Consider the following 15,114-nt stretch of genomic DNA (forward strand, 5'->3'; position numbering starts at 1 on the left):
TAAAAGGTTTTTCATGTTCTTTTTGAATTCACAGTCAGATTTTATATTAGTATGGGATAGAATTTTTATGCACATCCCTACCATGTGTATAAAACCATGTGTGTTATTCTAGTGGTTAAGCATTGGGCTTAAGACCAGAGGGTCTTTGGTTCAAATCCCAGCCTGATCACTAAGGGCCACTAAATCACTAAGGGCCCTTGGGCAAAGTCCTTAATCCCCTAGTTGCTCCTGGAGTGTCGTGGGCACCTTGTATGGCAGCACCCTGACATCAGGGTGAATGTGAGGCATTACTGTAAAGTGCTTTGAGCATCTGATTCAGATGGAAAAACGCTATATAAATGCAGTCCATTTTATCCCTACAGAACAGGATTGATGAAGGAGGACCTTCTTTCCTGGGAGTGATCTCCACTGAGACAGAGAGACTTTTAAAACTGAAGCAAGATAAGGAAAACTTACAAACAAGTCATCGGTGCTTTTATTCAGAAGGAGCGGCCCATGGACTTCATTTATAAGTAAAGGTAAGACCATAATAATGTTTTTTAATTAAATGTGCTTTTTGTGTGCTACAGTATGTATGTGTAAAGAATGCTGATATGAGATTTGAAATATAACCCGTTAGCTGCTGTCAATCAAATGGTGAATAAGCTACTCTGTGGGGTTCATATGTTTGTAAATCTGATTGTGATAAAATCAGTGCCTCACCAGCCATCAACCTCAATGCGCATCACTGGCTGGAAATGAAGTCAGGCACAATTTTTTTTAAATCATTTAAGCTACTGAAAAAAGTCACATGACTACTGTTGAGTTAGAAGAAGCCACTTTCTGCTCTGGACTGTTGTGTGGCAGCACAGTGGCTTAGTGGTTAGCTCTGATGCCTCACAGCAAGAAGGTTGTCCCACCCTTGGTGTATGGAGTTTGCACGTTCTCCCCATGTCTGCGTGGGTTTCCTCCACGCGCTCCGGCTTCCGCCACAATCAAAAACGTGCCGATTTAGGGCCTTTCTCTGTCCCTGACCAAGGCAGCATCTCTACAGCTGGAGTTCGTCCCCAGGTGCTGGATTGTGGCTGCTCACTGCTCCTAGTGGTTGGATTTTGGAGTGGTTGGACAAATTTCGTTGCATGTACAATGACAACAAAGGCCGTCGGTCAAAGTTCAATGCGCTAAAAGGCAGTCAAACCAGGTCATCACTTCCACAAGGATAAAAGCAAAGAAGATGATGTGACGCTGAAACAAAGCACTGGTCGGGTATGAGAGATCACAAGGAAAAGAGAACGCGAGTGCCCTAAATAAAGGTTGTTTCCCTAGTCAAGGCTGGTACCCATTTACAGATGGGTGGACTGGGACTCTTGCAGATGAAATGTTGTTCGACCATGTCCGGTCAAAATGGGATCAAAACATGTTGAGTTGTATTGCTTACACATTGGTAGACACACATGACTGAAACCAACACCCACGCATGCGCTACTGCTGTGCAAGCTCATAACGCAGCTCATAACGAATAACACAGTTATGATACAGGCTGCTGTCTTTTGGCTATTCTCACTGAATTTCTTGGTGTGGGAGTGGGTGGGATGGGGAAGGGAGCAATACAGTCCCAGCTAGCCTTGACCTAGAAGCACCTCTGTGATATCACTCGAAACTAGACTTAAAAAAGATTAAAAATCACAAAGTTTGATGTCCTGTGTAATCACAGGGTTTCAGGCCTCTGCAGAAATCAGAAACACATTTGATGAAAAGCTTACTTACAGTGAGAATGTGCTGTTTTTCAGCTGAATTGAAAACGGTTGTTCCTGGGAAGTCGCCATGCCGTTATCAAGGCGTTGTCTCATGGTCTGGACCTGTGTATTCAATTTAAGCCGTCAAACTCCTGTTGTGTAATTTCAAGACGTTGGGATGAGTGAATTTGTTGTCTCTGTGTGAAAACATGCAGAGGACACAGAGTATAGAAGTGTGTCCAAATAGTTCAGTGGTCCTCTTCTGCGTGTGTGCTGAGTTTATGATTTATAAACACCACTGACACACAAGAAGAAAGAAGCAGAAGAAAGTTTGGCAAGAGCCAGAGGCCAAGAGGGACGATTTACCACACGGTGATGTATGGGGCTGCGATGAAGGCTATTATCATACGGGTGGAAATAGTATCACAGCTAGTAATCTGTCTCTCTTTATGTCCCTCACCAGCCACTCTGGACTCGAGCACAAATGCAGACACACAAATTAGCAAAGATAAAATACAGCAGCACACTGTCAGCGATATTTATGAGCTCCTGTGGTCCATAAATGACTTTGTGAGCAATGACAGGACAGAGGAGTGTTTATTTTCTTTGAGACGAGTCCGACAAATCATTGATTCAGAGGAATCTTCATCAGCTTAAATTGGAGCTCCCACTCAACCACGCTGACATAAATGCCACATTTAAATAGTGAATTAGTTTGTGTGAGTTCGAGCCCTGCTGTGTTCCACTTTAATTTGCTGAGAGCAGAGAGAAGATATTTTGGGCTCATCTGGGTAGCAGCCTTCTTCTGAAACTGCCAAGAATTCCTGGCCTGCATACCTGAGACAGGACAAAGCCGGCATAAATACAATCAGATTGTTTGTTTGAGATGGCAGTGATAGTTTCAAGCGCATATGTGGACCAGGATCATCTGATCTCAGGACATGTAGGAGTATATCTTTAGGCTTCTCTTATGGAAAAGTAAGGAGCTCAACATGATGATTTATTGGACCTTCATTAAACATATTTTATGGGCCCCTCACTCCCTGTCATCACCCTTTTGGTTCCATTTTTATGAATAAACTCAAACCAGCACAAAACATTCCAATCCGTCTAGAAGAGCTGCTGTAAGGATGTGCAGCCCATGTCTTGAATGTCAATGCAATTATACCATATGACACAGTACAATGCAACAGGTCATCAAGTCTGGACGTATGCCCTGGCATCCACCACCATCCACCGCCTTGGCTTGGATGTCAACTATCTAGGCAGGCATCCAGTCTGTCATCACCTCTTGCATGTAACAATCTATCCACTGCAGCCAGGTGAAATGGTGGCATATCTTTGGCCTTCTCCAGAAGCTGGGGACATCAAAACTTTCATGCCACACTGTTTCCCACCTTTGCCTTGGATGGTTGCCTACTTACCCTAATGGTCAAGTGTGCCAAACAGTTGTAAAGTTTCAAAAACCTCACACATGTTCCAGTGGTGCATTGTGTTCCTGGGTCATAGAGGAATTTTTACAGTATATAAATACACAACCTGGAACTTTCAAGGTCACTTAAGACCAACAGGCCAATTTTGAGCTTGGGCAATGTCTAGGATGGTATCTCTCTTGTTTACCTAGGTTTGTTCCCCAGTAGCCATGTTTCATGTCAACTTAGTGTGGGGTACCCCCTGTGTACCTCACATCAGGGCTCCCAAGGGTCGTGCAGGGCTGCTGATGGGTGAACTGGGATGACACCACTCTGGGTCCCACTGCATTTTAAGGCATATTTGATGATGATATAGTATTGGCAATAAAGAGTGGTATAATTTGGGGTGTTGGCATACTAGACATTCAAGACGCGAGCTTCTTAACAGGGGATCCTTGATTCAATTCTACATCAGATAGGCAACTCACTAAGGAGCCCAGGAGTAAGACTGTGTATCCCAAGTTGCTCCTGTTGTGCCGTTGAGTGCCTTCCATGGCAGTATGCTGGTAGAGTGTGGGTGTGTGAGAATGTGAGGCATCATTGTAGAGCTGAGTGTTTGTATCAAATGGAAAAGTGCTGTAGAAACATGGTGCATTTACAGTATGAAATTAAAATACATGACGTTTCTTGATTTGTTCTCTTAGAATGCACAAAACATTGAGTTTCGTGTGTTTGTGCCTCTGCTACTTGTCTTATTCATAAATTCCCAACTACAGAGGACAGCTTGCTGCTTTCCACACCTGATTGAGTTGACCCTGTAAACTTAATCCATCTCTCATGCCATGCTCTATGTTGGCACCAGGTCCAGTCACTCTTCACTCCCAGAGGCTCAAGCCTTGTTAAACAGCTTCTATAAATATTGCCAGCCATTTCCCTGGAGCCCATAAAACGTAGAGGGCTTCATTTCTCTCCATTGTGGCATCTGGCGTCATTTGTCACATATGTGGTGAGCAATTAGGTACAAAAGAAAATCAGAAAAACCCAGCAAAGCCATATTGGCTGGTGCCAGCAGCCATTGCTACGTTAAAATTCTCCACAAAGAGACCGCAATTTGAGAGACTCCAGTGGGAAACCAAAAAAAGAAGTTGAGACAAGAAACCCAGCTTGAGATTTGGGAAATGAGATCACTATGTCTTTGTGCATGATATGGCTTCAGTTACAGCATTGTTGTTCATGTCCACCACAGGCTGTAAATTTCCATACTGCGCATACATTACCATCCATAGAAAGTCCTTATGTTTCCTAATAACAGGATGTTAACCTCAGATATGCACAAAAATGAAAATGTGCGTAATCTCAGGCAGATCTACAGAAATTAAAACCAAATGAGCTTTTCTGTTGCAAAAAACGTAATGCTTGTTGACATTTCAGGAATATGCGCAACTTTACATTTTTGACACTCTGTGGTTAACAAACAGAACCGTCTATGGTGTCATTGTGCAGCATTTCCTGACCTTGGTGTTTTGAGCTTGTGGTATTTCTGTCCACTTGTTCAAACAGCGTCATTCAACAAAGACCAACAACTAAAATAAGTCTAACGTTGTCACACCCAGTTACATCCTGGTGCCAGTCACCATGCTGCAAAGACCTACAATACTCAAGCTTATGCACTGTTTCAGGATTTAAGAGCAGACACAGTGGACTAAAAAATAAGGGCGTAGTGGGTAAAAAAATGGAAATGCAAGTCACGGCAAGTCAAGTCTACGACAATGCATTGGTGTCGCACGTCGCTGCATCCACAACACCCCCGGTCCTGGATGGCAGCATCCAGATGACAGAAAATAACCATGTATCTGCCACAGTCAGATGAAATGTCGGTGTCTCCTCAGCATAAAAAAGTGACTACTTGACATCAATGCCATGGGGCAACATATGTTATGATTTGACATTGTATAAATTAACTGAATTACAACCCAAAACAAACCATCAAAGAAGTCAGTGCTCTAGTACTTCCATTGAGTGTTGTTGTTGTTGTTGTCCTTTTGGCTGCTCCCATTTGTTCGGGGTCGCCACAGCAGATACAGTCAAATCCCCATTGGTATTTGGCACAAGTTTTACACCGGATGCCCTTCCTGATGCAATGCCAGGTTTCCCTGGAGAAACACACACAGCCCCTAGTGTTCCGATGAGGTCTCCCATCCAAGTACTAACCAGGACACACTACTTAGCTTCTGAGATGTGACAGGATCAGGCTTACACAGAGGAGACTGGCTGCTAGTATTTCCATTGACTGTAATTTTAATGTTATTTAATTCATATATTAGCACTGTTGCCACCAAAGGGATCCAGGTTAGCACTAATTAGCAGGTAGCTTGGCAACATAAAGTTCATACAATAGTTACAAAGCCAATATGTCGGTCATATGATTTAACACTCACACAGCCACCTGTTATTGAAAAGCACTGCCCAGTTCGCAAAAATATGCATCAATCAAATGCCAGAAACAAAGGTAGCCTAACAGCCCTAGCATCTTGCACTTAGGAAGTGCAAGATGTGTGTGTGTGTGTGGGGGGGGGGGGGCATGTTTGGGCCTCATTTGTTCAGTCCACATCATGCCTGTCTTACCCACAGTCCATCTCTTTGTCCATTTAAGGGGAGGCCAGGTGCTCAGTGGAATCAGGTACTGCCAAGAAGATGACATTTTGAGTTTCAAAACCACTTGTCGTAAAAACTATGGGCTTTCCAGTAGCGGTCCCTGCATAGAATGGTTTGTCCAGGTCCACAGACTACCTAGATAGTCCCCTTCCTAAAACTAACTGGAGCCTAATTGCCTCATCCGTCACTAAGAGGTTAAGAAGCAGAGGTACCATCTGACAGCAAACACCACTGGACAATGACTGTAGACAGAACAGGGCAAAGGTGAGACCCGTGGAGCTGCTGAATGCACTAGAAGTCTGCCACAGAGCCATTCATAGAAAAATTCAGTCCTATGCTTGTTTTAGTTATTTTGTCCAATATAATGAGCAACTTTGCTTAATATACCATTTGCAGATTCCATGTGGTGTAAGTAAAACACACACTTGCACCTTTCACTGGTTGACAGCTCCTCTTTCATTCAGACGCCTCCGATTTTACCCGACTTCCTGGCCTGGTGTCTTCAAAGCTGCAGACTACACTGCAGCCTGCACCTGTGCCAATAAACATAAGGATAGCATTAGCACAGATGCCGGCACATGTGCACACATACAGAAAGAAACACATGTAAACTGAAACTGGTGAAAGAAAGTATTTCAGGAGTATATTATTGTGTAAGATTATAGAATATATATATATATATGTTGTGAAAGTGTAGGAACACGGACCCACAACAAGGGGCGCAAATGAATGGACAATGGAGGTAGCCAAATAACAACGCTTTACTGTTGTGACAAAAAGCACAACAAACACAACAGATTACAACAATAGACAAGAAGTCAATTCACACAATGTGTCACGTGGGCAGGCTCGAAGATAAGAGACGTCTGTCCAAAGCAGAACCGGAACCACACGATTTCCTCCGCCACCGAACCCCGGGAATACTGGAGCCGCCAAGTCCCGAACTCCCAGGTGGCCACTGCCTCCGTGTGTCGGATCTGGTACTGCTGGCGAGGAACAAAAACAGTTAAAGGTGGGTGCGTGTGCACCCAGCAACCCGTATGGCGGGAAAACCACCTCCTCCTCTCGTCGGAAGAATGTCTGCTACTTCACGCACAAAAGTAACAAAGTGTTAATGTTGACAAAGACAACACAGTCGGCTGAGAACAGTACCTTCAAGGTAGAGCGATATCTCGGCAAAGAGGTGGCGATGTCGTCCTGCTGATATACCACTGCTGATCAGATGATTGGTGACAGCTGTCATAGGCGATAAGTGACAGCTGTCACCCCGGCTGCTCCTGTGAGGCGGCAGCGCCCTCTGGTGCCTGGAGCCCGCACTCCAGACAGGGCACCCTCTGGTGGTGATGGGCCAGCAGTACCTCCTCTTCAGCGGCCCACACAACATATATATATACGAGGTCTATTAGAAAAGTATCCGACCTTATTATTTTTTTCAAAAACCATATGGATTTAAATCACGTGTGATTGCGTCAGACAAGCTTGAACCCTCATGCGCATGCGTGAGTTTTTCCACGCCTGTCGGTTGCGTCATTCGCCTGTGAGCAGGCTTTGAGTGAGGAGTGGTCCAGCCCCCTCATCGGATTTTCATTGCCAGGAAATGGCGGAATGATTTGGGCTTTTTTTCCATCAGAATTTTTTTCAGAAACTGTTAGAGACTGGCAGCTGGAAACCATTAGAAAAATGTATCTGGCTTTCGGTGAAAATGTTACGGGCTTGGTAGAGAATAAGGAGTGTTACTGTCGCTTTAAGGACGGCCCCCAGCGGCTGTGGGGCACGCCGCGCTCCGAAGTCGCCATCGACAGGCTGAACGACCATTTCATTTCTAAACGGATGGCTGTCTGGATCCGTTCAGTTCAGTTCAGTTCAGTTCAGTTTATTTGCCATTTGCAGTAAAACTACATTGGAAAAAATGTTGCAAGAGCTTAGTGTGCATAAACATACATTTTAAAAACATGGACACAAAGACATAATAAATAATAAATGAATAAATAGATAACACTTGCCGCAATAAAAGCAATAAGAGCAATAAGAGATAATAAAAATGGTAAAGTGCTTGTCAGTCAGTGTGCACAGTTCAAAGCCATCACAGCTTGTGGAAAGAAGCTGTTTACATGGCGAGACGTGGTGCATTTAATGGAACGATAGCGTCTCCCAGAAGGAAGAAGCTCAAATATATTCTTAGCAGGATGGGTGGGGTCATTAATGATCAGTAATGCCAGTGAAAGAAGCCTGCTTTTAAAAATGTCCTCCAGGGCTGGCAGCTCACAGCCTATTACCCTGCGAGCAGAACGCACCACTCTGTTTAAAACTTTTTTTTCTTTACATGTAAGATTTCCAAACCATACAGAGATACAGTTTATAAGGAGACTTTCAACAACACAGTGATAAAAATTTAAAAGAATGTGCTTATTTAGAGTAAACTCCTTAAGTTTACATAGAAAATAGAGCCGCTGTCTGGATTTTTTGGCAATAGCTTGAGTGTTAGCATGCCAGCTCAAATCATTAGAAAGGGTCACACCAAGAAATTTCACACTGTCAACCCTCTGTACCTCTGTGTTGTTAATAATAATAGGCAAGTGAACATTGCTTTTCCCAAAATCAATAATCAGTTCATTTGTTTTGGAAGTATTAAGAACTAAATGATTTTGTTCACTCCACTGGACTACATACTGAACCTCTGACCGATAGAGTCATCACCATCTGAATTAACAAGACCAATAATAGTAGTATCATCTGCATATTTGATGATCATATTATTGGGAAAAGACGCAACACAATCATATGTGTACAAAGTGTAGAGCAGAGGACTTAGAATACATCCTTGCGGAGAACCTGTATTCACAAGAAGTACAGTTGAAAAACAGTTGTTAATTTTAACCCTCTGTGGTCTACCAGTTAAAAAGTTTAAAATCCACTTGCAAATGGCATCACATGGTGACCATCGTGTGCCATTTCTCTGGTTATCAAAAGAGCTGGACATCAACCATTTTCTGGCAGATTTCACTTTTAACAAGAGATTTTGTCATGGAAAGCCAAGCGGAGGCTTTGCGCGTCACGATGGATTCGCTACTGGAGCGAGACAAAACCACCTCCGTTTTGGTCTCACAGGATGGCTTTGAGATGGCGTTCAGACAGCTGTAGGTGGTTTTTCCATCGAGTGATTATCCAAGAAATTGTGGATGTGCCTGGACATGCCAGAACATGTCCTGTGAGGCTTCATCACGGCGTTGCTATGTGCCATGCGGCACTGCCGCAACGCGTGAAGCCTCCGCTCCTCCTTCCATGACAAAAACTCCTGTAACAGTGGAATGTGCCATTCATTTCCAAACTGGACGCTGTGTTTTATCCAGGATGTCGTCTGACTAACACAGGAATTGTGAAAGGACGTGGACATCAGCACTTTTTCGGCACATTGAGACAGACGTGCGGAGGAATTCCGGGCGTCGCGGCGACATCCTGTGTGTGTGTGTGTGTGTGTGTGTGAAGGCAGTGGGGGGTGGGTGGGTGGGTCTTGATGCAACAGGTTTGGGGTGAAAACTGGGGAATGTCCTATTTCAGTGACTGATCTGATGTCACTGCAATCACTGACTCATTAATTACAGTCCATTTTTGGTGGCACTCTAATCTTCACGTCTTTCTTGTCCATTCAACCATCTTTGACTGTGAACACTGGATTATATATGTTTGCTTAGCCATTTGCCATTTTTTTTAATGTTCTGTTCATGTTTTGTTAGTGTGGCCAAAACAGATGGTCACCCCACTGAGTCTTGTCTGTTTGAGGTTTCTTCCTGATATCAAGAAGTCCCCGAGGGAGTTTTTCCTTGCCACTGTTACCAATGCATTTGCTCATAGACTGGGGTAAGGTTTAAATCACGCTTGTGTGTTGCACCTTGCGATGACTTATGATTTGGCAATGTGTAAATTAATCAAATACAATGTGAGCATGACGCTTGACGTGCCCACACTTCACTTAAAACTGAATTTTGCATCAGCCACAAGGCTGTTTATGAAGAGTTAGGTGAATGTTGATGCTGCATTTTGGCAAAGGTATATATATATATATATATATATATATATATATATATATATATATATATATATATATATATATATATATATATATATATATATATATATATATATATATATATATATATATATATATATATAGTGGGGTGTATATCAGGTATATCAGTGGGGTGTCCCAATATACTACAAGCAAGTTCCAGTGTTCAAGCGTTCCAGTATGGACTGCCCACACCACTTTAAGACATGATGTATCATGAGTTCATCCCACACACCTGTTCACATTCCCTGATTCTTCCGGTACTGACTCTCTTCATGTCCCACAGATGCTCTGAGATCCTCAAGTCTGTTCACATTTGTACCTGTGCATTTTGCGCGTTCTTATAGGATTAAAAAGCGCGTTCTTATAGGATTAAAAACCTTTTCCAAATAACAAATGAATTTCCTTCAGCCAAGAGACCTACAGTACCACGATAGTTGTATCTCAATCGGGATCATCACAGGCAGACAGACAGTCACAGACATCGCAGTCTTTGTGACTGTTGCACACCACTGAGCTCTAATTAGCATACTGTATTTAAATGCATATACATAAAATATTCAGTATAAATTACAGCTACAGTACATCAAGAAAAACACAAGACGACAAGTTATGAACATTGGTAGTCTGGATATAATCACAATTGGAATGGGAAGTAAAAGATGAAATATAATTTTGTTGTGCTACCGTAATACTGTACAGCAAACAGGGAGCTTGTTCCTGTCAGATCAGCAGTGTCTACACCCTGTATCTCCTGCTGTGGTGCACATGACACAGCTATAGTCATATATTATGTATATCATGCACAAGTGTGTATGATGTCAGCTTAATGGCTATAGTTAGTGTATGCACATCATGCACATGGGAAACACAGTAAAAATGCAGTATGTAATATCTCACGAAACGTGAACATACATCTTGCAAAACGTGAATTTCTTCATGACTACGGATTTCATGACTATAAATTATTTTTTGAGCATTAATGAAGCAAACCAAAAGAATGAGAGAGAAAATCCATACATTCTCCAAAATATATTCAACTAATCAACAACTTATGCACTTTTTTTTGTTGATTTTGTTATTTTTTCTGCCATGCTAAAGCCACATCTGAGTAAGAGAAACATACGTCTATACATACACACATTAGGCATATATGCCTATTTGCGATGTGTGTAACATTTAGAATAACTGATGATAAAGCAGGAGAAATATTTACATATTATAATTTAAAATATTTTATCAGATTTTATCAAATGCCCAGTTGTAAAGATCTAGCAAATATCTATTTAAATCAGACATCGCTCTGAAAAAATGAGGACTCAACTGTTTATTGCCCCCCCCCCCCAATTTTGACCCCTAAACTACTTAAACCAAAAGAAAATATATATTATGAATGATATTCAATTTTTGTGACTTACATTTTGCAAGACCTGCGTTCATGTTTTGTGAGATATTTTATTCACAGTTTGCAGCAAAATTATTAACGGTTCATGGATATCCGCGGTTTGCATATATATTTTTTAATGGTTTGTGGATACTTCATGATAGACAGTAGATTCGCGTTTTGGGGATTAACAACTTTCATCGAAATATCCACACAACAAACACAATAAAAGAACAAAATTCTGTAATTGTTATTCCTTTAATTGAACCTAATCATTTAGGAGAGGACATAAGAAATTTGAAAATTTGGCTCTCCCAATACCCTGTGAAAAGATGTTTTGCTCTGATATTGTTCTTTTCACTGTGACAGCAGTTTATTTCTGAAGTAGTCTCATTGGTCCTTATAAGTTCACTAACTTTCCTATAAATCTTCAGAACATTTATGAAAATTAACTTGGCTTTGGTTAATGCTTCACTTCTGAACTTCTTTTTCCACTTCCTGGCAGAGTTTTGGCTGCTGTGTCCAAAACAGCTTTTTCACACCGAGAGACCATCAGTTTGGTTATTGTGTTACTATTCTTTTAACTGAACCTAATCATTTAGGAATAGGGATTTGATCCTTCTGGATTCAGAAAAGTGTTTCTGAATGCCCAAAATAAAAAAGGATGAATGCTCATGAGCTGGGATCACTGGTGTACATTGAGCTATCAGAATCAACCTGTCAAAACCCTCCAGCTTGTCATTGCTCACGACCCTCCATACCCATCTTCCTCACCCACTGCATCCCTTTCTAATAGCTGGGTTTAAGCTATATTTTCAGAATGTCGATTGAAAAAATAGTTACAAAATGAGAGTTTCCGTTAAGCTGGATTTTGTCCTCTCTTGATAACTGTCATTCTACCAAGACTGTCACAAGATGTGTGCAGCACAAGTTCTATGAGGAAGATTCAGATTTCAAGCTTTCATTTACATTTGCCTGTATCTCCAATAAAAGCAGCCAATCCACAGTTTGGTCATCAACCTCAACCATTATGAAACGTCCAAGTCATTTAAGGATGTCAATTCTGAATCACCTCTATGCTTCTTACAGTCGCTGACTGAGACTCTGCCTCCTCCACCCTGCCATTGCCGGTTGATACCTGTTTGATGTCTGACGATGTAGGTAGGCTCTGCCCCTGCTTTCTTCGATGGCAGGATGAGAGTTCAGTGTACCCCGACACTAACACGTTTGAGTCCAGCCCCAAAGACTCTTCATTTATAAAATATCTCTGTGGTAATGGTAGCACTAATCCCAATAGTCATGATGACAGACTGGTAAAAAAAAAAAAGTACCACTATGTTGTTGTTTTTTTATTACAGTAATGTTATCTTTTATAAGGTTGACAAAGTTCTCCATCTCTTCCTCCATCCCCATGTACCACATCATGTATTTTAGAAATCAAGTAACTCATACGTCACGTGACTTCAGAAAAATAAAGAATATTGGAAAAAAAAAAATTCCATTGCACTTTTTCAGAATAAGGCCTTTGAAAACTGCTTGATAATAATCCACCTCATGTGAGTGAAAAAAGTATGTTATCTTTTTGCAATGATTTTTCCCCCAAAATACATGTCTTTCAGTATATTTTCAATTCACTACTTCAGAGTGGTGCAGCACGGTGGCTTAGTGGTTAGCACTGTTGCCTCACAGTGAGAAGGTCATGGGTTCAATTCCCACCTGTGGCCTTTCTGTGTAGAGTTTGCGTGTTCTCCCGTGTTTGCATGGGTTTCCTCCGGGTGCTCCAGTTTCCTCCCACATCCAAAGAGATGTGGGTTAGGTGGATTGGAATCTTTAAATTGTCTGTAGGTGTGCAAGTGGGTGTGAATGTGTTTGTTTGTATATTTGTGGCCTTGCGACAGACTGGCGTCCTGTCCTGGGTGTACCCCGCCTCACGCTCTATGACTGCTGGGATAGGCTCCTTCATTGTCCATCCCTTGATTGGACTAAGTGGTTGAAGATGAGCATGAGTGTGTACTTCAAATTGTGCAAATTGAAATCTGCCTTGACATACTTTTCGTTCTAGCCCACTTGTTTTTATCATTCTAAAAAATATTCCCTCTATATTTCATGGTGTCTCTTTTACCGTGCCATCTTGACCATGAGGTGAAGGTAGGAGTGTATATTTTTTAAGTCCATTGACGACATTGCATCTTCTTATAGATCAAGCAATGAGGTTGTATTTTTCCATCATAATAGGAAAGATCTGAGCCCTCTAAATCTCCCAAGATTTGGCTTCTCCCTTTGAATATTGTTCAGAGATTGCATCTTTGCCTCAAGTCTGTTGCTGATTTCTGACTGTAGTTGCTTGTGGGCAAATCTTATATGTATGTTAAAAGAATACAGTGCTGACCTTTGACTCTTATACGTGAGAGTGAGCCCATGGTGGCAAGTTCAAAGGGCTATAAAACGTTCCCCAGGCATTACTGGAGTTATTACTTTATGGACCATGATGCTTTATTTTGTTTTTGCTTATGTGCATGTGTGTGTAGAATAGCACATCCATACGTGCAGGCCACCTCTCATGCAAATACTGTCAGGATGGAATGCAAAACTGGCATTTCACACTAAGCGATGGTAATGATTCAGTAAGCGTTGATAGCCAACACTTGGAGCTCCTGGGTCACCACAAAAAAAAACCCATAATGCACTTAAATTAGACAAAGCACAATGCAGCTTCTGTTGTTACAGGGAAACTTGCCCCTTTCTGTCCTCAACACACATCTGCAAAATCATTAACAGATGTCTAAGGAGCCTCCTTCAGCCAGCTATCACAAACGCACCCTCTCTACCTCGCTATATTATTTCATTTTCTGAGTCACCATGTCTGGCTCTGTTCCTCTGCATTTCCTCAATTCCATCTCCTCTGCACACGGCGAGGCACTCGCCACAAACGTGCAAATACTAATCTGCACAGCACACCTTTTTGCCCAGAGTCATCATCATACAGTGCTTTTCATTACAGTTACACCATGATGGCCAGTACAACTATGAGTCTTGCATGTTTTTGTAAAGCATTGCACACGTTCATGGCACAGTTAAACCCGCATGGTAAAGTCATCTCAGTTCTTCAGTGTATGATGTGATGTTCCTTCCACTCACTTCATCACTTTCAGTTTTTATAATGAGCAAGAATGGCTGTTTCTTGCTCCTATAGTATTTGGAAAATATAATTTGAAGGCTTTCTTGCTTCTATTTTGAGTCTTTTTTCCCCTCTTAAAGAGAATCTCTGACTTTTCCCCACCAAATACGAGTGTTCATCAGGGATGTGTTCTAGCGCCAACACTATTGAAAAGTTGCATGGACTGTGTGGCAGCTGAGACGTCTGTGTTGGCGAGGAAAGTTTTATTTTATGGATAATGCTGAAATCTTTGTAGAATCAATGGATACCATGTTGGAAGCACTAGATGTGTGAGGAATCGAATATCTTGGTTTGCAATTGGCCTGAAGTGAGACAAAAATCCAGGCTTTCATTGACTTCCAGGACTCAGACATCAGAAGTGTATCTGTATGTGGTGAAATTGTTGAACTTGCAGAGACATCCATTTACTTCGGCAGTGATATTCCTGTCTCTGGGTCCTCTTCTAGTTGGGGAAGGATCCAACAATGGACTGACATCCAGTCGAGGGAGTGCCTTAGGCTGTCATCCACATCACATTACAGAATCCAAAGGCGCTTAGCACTAAAGGACCTATAGAACTTATTCATACTTCTTTTTCATGTATTACACATAAAGTTGTTGTTACAGGTAGTAATACTGCAATAATATCAACAATATTAACTAAATCAAAGTTGTGTATATTTTCCTCGATTCAGACTGTAATGCTCTTAGAATGAACAACAAAG

General features: G+C 41.8%; 1 long non-coding RNA gene across 1 annotated transcript; it reads left to right on the top strand.

Annotated features, from left to right (window-relative positions):
* Positions 1–391: 391 nt before the first annotated feature.
* LOC117511672 lies at positions 392–14,345 on the top strand. Its single transcript, XR_004561033.1, has 3 exons — positions 392–518; positions 3,734–3,739; positions 14,335–14,345. It is a non-coding gene; the product is annotated as an uncharacterized LOC117511672 (long non-coding RNA).
* The last annotated feature ends 769 nt before the right edge of the window (positions 14,346–15,114 follow it).

The sequence above is a fragment of the Thalassophryne amazonica genome, chromosome 6, assembly GCF_902500255.1.
Source record: "Thalassophryne amazonica chromosome 6, fThaAma1.1, whole genome shotgun sequence".
NCBI lineage: Eukaryota > Metazoa > Chordata > Actinopteri > Batrachoidiformes > Batrachoididae > Thalassophryne > Thalassophryne amazonica.